General features: G+C 45.7%; 1 long non-coding RNA gene across 1 annotated transcript; it reads right to left on the minus strand.

Moving 5' to 3' along the window:
- Positions 1-207: 207 nt before the first annotated feature.
- LOC117249927 (uncharacterized) lies at positions 208-1,939 on the minus strand. The gene is made up of 2 exons (XR_004501020.2): positions 1,863-1,939; positions 208-565 (listed from the first exon to the last, which is right to left on the minus strand). It is a non-coding gene; the product is annotated as an uncharacterized LOC117249927 (long non-coding RNA).
- Positions 1,940-5,729: the final 3,790 nt, after the last annotated feature.

A 5,729-nucleotide genomic window follows, 5' to 3' on the forward strand; every position in this document is an offset into this window, starting at 1 on the left:
AAGCAAGGTGAAGGTGCAAGTGCTGCTGGTGACAGAGGGAGTGCATGAACCTAATGTTGTGGAATTTATATTTGCTCATTTGACATCGGTGTACAGATCCCTCTGTTCTCATCGGCTGTGATGTTAAAGCGTCCAAATAAACTTAATAAAAAACTCAATAAATTCCACTAAAGTACTGAGAATGCAGTCAGATATGAGACACATGCAGACATCAACAGCTGATATTGTTCTTTATTCCTCACCTTCATGCAAATATTCAAACATAAAACTCATTATTTAGTGCCTGGTGCTGCGAAATTGCAAAAATAAATTCATTCAATATTTGAAATCTTCGTTTCTTCAGAGTGATATCACAAAACCTGAGGGACAGGCTACAGTAGCAGGGTGCGTTCGTGTGACGCTCGCCCACAGTAACAGTGATTTCCTGTCAGCCTGCAGCATCACAACAGGATGAATCCTTGTTACTGACAGCAACATGTCACTGTCATTCACTGTAACCGTCTGTCTGTCTGTCGGCTGAGTGAAAACTTCAGCCGGCTTCACTGTGCTTGGAGATGACACCGACCTGCACGGAAACACACAGAGAGATGAATGAATGGAAAAATGAAAATGGGTGCAGCTTTAGTTTTAGCCTCTTTGCAACACGTTAGTTTGACTGATCAGTTTCCTGTTGATCAACCGATTGATAAATCAGCTAATCGTGTTCAGTACGTAAACCTGAGACTCCATCCTCTAATAAAAACAATCGTATTCCCTGTTGCCTGCAGCCCTGTTAACAAAGCGCAGCAACACGGCGACAATCAGGTTTGTTAGCTGCTGCACTCTTTTCATTTACACTCAATCAGCTGTATTGATCTGAGCGCCGTGATTCGCCATCTACAACTACACAATCTGCATATTCACACACACTCATGCGCCACACAAACAAAGGGACAAAATAGGGAGGAAAAGAGAGCAGGAGAAACTCAATCCATCTGTCACCTTTGAGAGCGAGTGACCTCTTTGTGTGTGTGTGTGTGTGTGTGTGTGTGTCTCCCCTGGTGGCTGTTTGTGTCAAGGGAAGGGAAACTTAAATCAGCAATTACGGTAAATAATTAACAAGCTTAACAATGTATTATTAATGAGACTGACGGCCTAATTGCCCTCCGCTTAAAATGGACAGATAACACCTGAAGATAGATAGACAGATAGAGCAGACACGGAGGTAAAGACAGAGAAAGGGGGGGATGGAAAGACCACTGAGGCCAAAGACAGACAAAAAAAAAAAGACAGTAAAGTAAGAGCAAGTTAGAGAGAAGACGGATGGAAGGAACAGCTGTAGAAGATGAGGCGAAGGAATGGAGGAAAGGAAGTAGAGGAGCACCAAACTGTTTAAAAATTATGAAATATTAAAATCCAAAGAATCAGTGAAGACACATAAAGGAATCTCTGTCTCTCTCTACTCTCATCTTCCTCTGCTTTCTCCCCACTTAGTCTGTATCGAGTTGCCCAGACGGAGGCCTGTTAATTGAAGCGAGAGTACAGTGTGAGTGTGTGTCGGAGCTAGCATTGAGCTTTTAGCAGTATCTACACGCTATTGGATTGAGATCAAGTTGACTGCATTAACACCTAGTAACATCTCTGCACAGCAAAACACACGAGTGTATCAGTTGGGGCTGATCATTTCTCTATACTGCTGCAACTCTTTGGCTCAACAGGGAGAAAGCTTGGAGTACGCGCGAACGTTAAACCAAATTGTTTGGACCAAAGCGACTGTGAAAATACTCTTTATTTTGCTGTTTTGTAGCATTATTTTTTGTCATTGGTGTAAAATAGAAGAAAGTCCATGATCAGAAATGAAAGACAGATTCCGGTTGACTCACCTCCGTGTGTCCGTCTGCCAAGTGTGTGAGGTGTTGGTGTGTCAGACGGCTCTAGTTAACCAGGCAGCGGTAACCTCTGGACTTAAGTCAGACCTGTGGACCTTGAAGAGGGGCGTCTAATCTTTATGGCTGAGGACAGAGTGGAGACTGGAACAGAGATAGACGGAGATATGAGGAGGTGTTGTAAGAGCCAAGAGATAGCCGACACATGTCCACACCTCTAGCCTTCGACACTTATTCTGAGCATGGAGGCTGTTTTCTTCTGTTACTACTTTATGTTGGGATACTGCATTTATCGCAGAGTTGTGTACAGTTCTGTAAAACACTACAGATGGAAAGTTGGCTGACGACAAGCCGAACACATGCAGCAGTCAAACTGAAGTCTCTCTCTCTCTCTCTCTCTCTCTCTCTGCATTAGCCGTATAACTGATGTCACAACCATTATGTGGTCTGTGGGTTGCTCCCTCTTTCTTCACCTCTCCATTTTTTTTTCTGCTTCTCTCTGTCTCTGTCTCTCCCTCCCTCAGTTTGTCAGGACACAGGGAGTTGTGGTCAGAGGGAATTGTGGGAGGAAGAGGCAGAGAAATAAACACCACATCCCAATGAGGCTAATGTCAAATCTGCCTCATTATCAACAGAAACCCTCTTTTCATCTGTTTGTGTGTGTGTTTTCTGGATCTCTCTCACTCGTTCTCCAATACACACACACACATACACACACACCACCTACCACATAATCACATCATGACTTTAGATAAACAACGAAAGTGTTACCATGAGATTCTGATGTACAAGTAATGAATTACACTCCATAGTTTCTGAAATTGTTTTATTGCTATTCCGAAGCATTAAAGGTAAGTTCGTCAAACACGTTGGCCACAGCAAGTAGTAACTGGCTCCACTGACGGAATAAATGGATCTGCCGCCAACCCACTGGTGCCAGACACCGCAGGACACTCCTAGAGATCCTGTGTCAAGGGTCAAGTCCAATCCAAGGAGGCCCCACCTTGGATTAGGGGTACATCTGGGGTACCAGCACATCACAAGAATCCTTGAGCAGATTGGGACCTGGGAAATTTAGACGCCAGGCCGACACCTTGAGGTTTTTGTCACGCTGCACAGGCCATCACTGCCACTGGGGAGTACTGTTGCCATGAGGGGGGGGGGGGGGGGGGGGGGGGGGGGGGGACTTGGTCTGCAATGGTGTTTGAGTGGGTGGAACATGTCAGGTGGTATCCACATGAATGCCAGAACCAAAGGTTTCCCAGCAGAACAATGCACTGGAGCAAAATAATCCATTACTACTCTTTCTGTTTCCTTTTATGTATCATTTTGTCAAATAGATCACTGAACATTTATTATGTTGATTTGTTCTGTGCACACAACATCTATTACATCTGTCTTTCTACCATTTTTTGGGGAGTCTTTTCTTATCTGCTGTGAGGGTCCAAGAACAGAGGGATGTCGTGTGATGCAAAGCCCTCCAAGGCAAATTGTGATATGTGATTTTGGGCATCATAAAGAAAATTGAATTGAATTCAATTGAATCGGCCGGACTTTTACGAGGGGTGACTGAAATGCTTTGAGCCTCAAGGAACCATAAGAACTCCTCCACGGCTTCCATGACATCATTGTAGTTGGCGAATCTTTTGTTGGGGAACAGGTGGAAGCCTGAGGGGGCCAGGTCTGGTGAATATCGTGGGTGAGGAAGAAGTCGGAACCCGCAGTCATGGATTGTTGCCATGGCAATCGCTCAGGTGTGGCCTGGAGCGTTGTCACGCTTCAGAGTATTAGGAAGTCATCGGCATAGTAACACATGTCAGTGTGATTTTGAAGAAGGTTTTCTTTTTCAAATAAATCTTTGGCTCGGTGTGGTTCTCTGAGCTTCTTTTTATTTTTGCGCTGTGACGTTTTAGAGAGTCATTAGCCCCTTTTACACTGCCAGATTTTCAGCGAATGTTGGGCCGTTTTGCCGGCAAGCTGCGAGCGTTTAGACACACAGAGCCGGATTGGCGGGTTGATCTGTGGTGCCCAATTTTCCGCCTCGTAGGGTAGACATATTGGCGGAACCCTTTTAGTTTAAAAAGACTGAGGCGGCCTTCCGCAACGGGAGGGGCTGTTGAAGACTTGTGGGAGGAGCTGTTGATGACGCCGCACGTGCGAGCCACTGGCGGTGGATAAACAGGAAACAGCTGATAGCAGGAATTAGCGAGCAGCTAGTAGCAAGAGGGAAACACAAACCTGACAGACACTGTAAAGATGAGCAACTGGGGAGACAAGGAATTGCGCGTCCTCCTTGTCCTCGCAAACGAAGAGGCCATTAACCGTCAGATGACGGGGACGGTGAAGAATGGGCCGCTTTACGAGAGAAACACCGCATGACCAGCCGCGGCTTCCCTCCCACGTCACTGTTTATGTTACACGCTGAGCTGCACGTTTTGTTACTTGCTCACGCTCCCCATTGCCCCGAAAAAGGCGCATTCTGTATAAACAAAAGTAGGTAGGCGGCATTTTGCTGCACTCCCCGATTTTGTTTTTATACTGCCAATGCTGAAAAAAGACTGATTGGGCTTTCCTGCAAATTTGCCTGCGCCATGTCTTGTATCTACGACAAAACGCAGACAGACAGAGAAATAGGAGACATTTTATTTTAATTCCCTGGTGTCTCCAAGCACTTTTGTAGTTTACAGTTACAGTCAACCTCTAACAAGGCAATTAAAACAGGAGCTGGCAGACACATAGAAACCTGCCCCTCACACACACACACACACACACACACACACACACACACACACACTTTCCACTCTTGTTTTAAATGGGAGCTGGCAAACATATGGACATCTCTCTCTCTTCCTTTCTCTCTCAGTCATCCCCGATCTCCAGCACCCTCAATCTCTCTCAATTACTTCTCTTCTCCTGCCATCTCTCTTTTCTCTCTTCTGTCTCTTCATTTTCATCCCCCCATCTCACCCTCCTGCCAATGCCAATGCCTAATGGCTTTGAGCAAGGCAGCCCCCCCATCTCCCTCCTCCATCTGAGAGAGATTCAATTGGATTGGAAGCCAATCAATCACAGCGAGTATCGAGCTGTGATTGGATTTGGCTGGGACTGACGGGGTGAGGTGGGTGGGCAGAGGGGGGGCCGGTTTGATTTTAGCTCTGCTCCAATGAAGGTAGATCTGATGTATTATTGCAACGGACGTACGGACAGTGTGCGCGCGTGTGTGTGTGTGGATGGTGTGTGTGATTGCGGTTGACATGCGTCATGGTCTGAGGTTTTGAAGTGGTGCCAGCTCTGACTGATGCCTGCAGTGCAGCGTGGCTATCTGTCATATCGAGATGAACTGTATTCTGTGCCTCGAGTTACATTTTACATTTCAGACATTAAGCTAATGCGATCAAGACGGAGTGTGACCACAGAGTACGCTGAATCTTTCACATTGCAGACATTTCAAGAAAACTATCGTAAGGAGGATGGAGAGCTGGAGAAATCTAAGCGGCTGGAAAATAAATACCGGAGTACTGTTCTTATGAGGCGACGTTCGTTTTCCACAAATCACCGTGTTCAGCTCAAGTGATCAAAATTGACCTTTAAACAACTGTACGATGGAGTAATTTTCACAGAGTTATCTATTCAACAGTTCAGATGTTTGACTCAAAACCAAGAAGGCTGCCCAGAGCCTAAATCAGGTTATTACACCAGGTGTCATTTCTCCAGGATCTCGCCCTGGTCCCTCAATGCAGCGCGACCACCTCTGAGTCTGGCTCTGATCCAGTCAAACTGAGATTAATTGTACTTGTAAAACCTAAGAATTAACAACCTACACACACACACACACACACACAGGTGGAATTAAAATTAAAGAAT

The sequence above is a fragment of the Epinephelus lanceolatus genome, chromosome 24, assembly GCF_041903045.1.
Source record: "Epinephelus lanceolatus isolate andai-2023 chromosome 24, ASM4190304v1, whole genome shotgun sequence".
Classification (NCBI taxonomy): Eukaryota; Metazoa; Chordata; class Actinopteri; order Perciformes; family Serranidae; genus Epinephelus; species Epinephelus lanceolatus.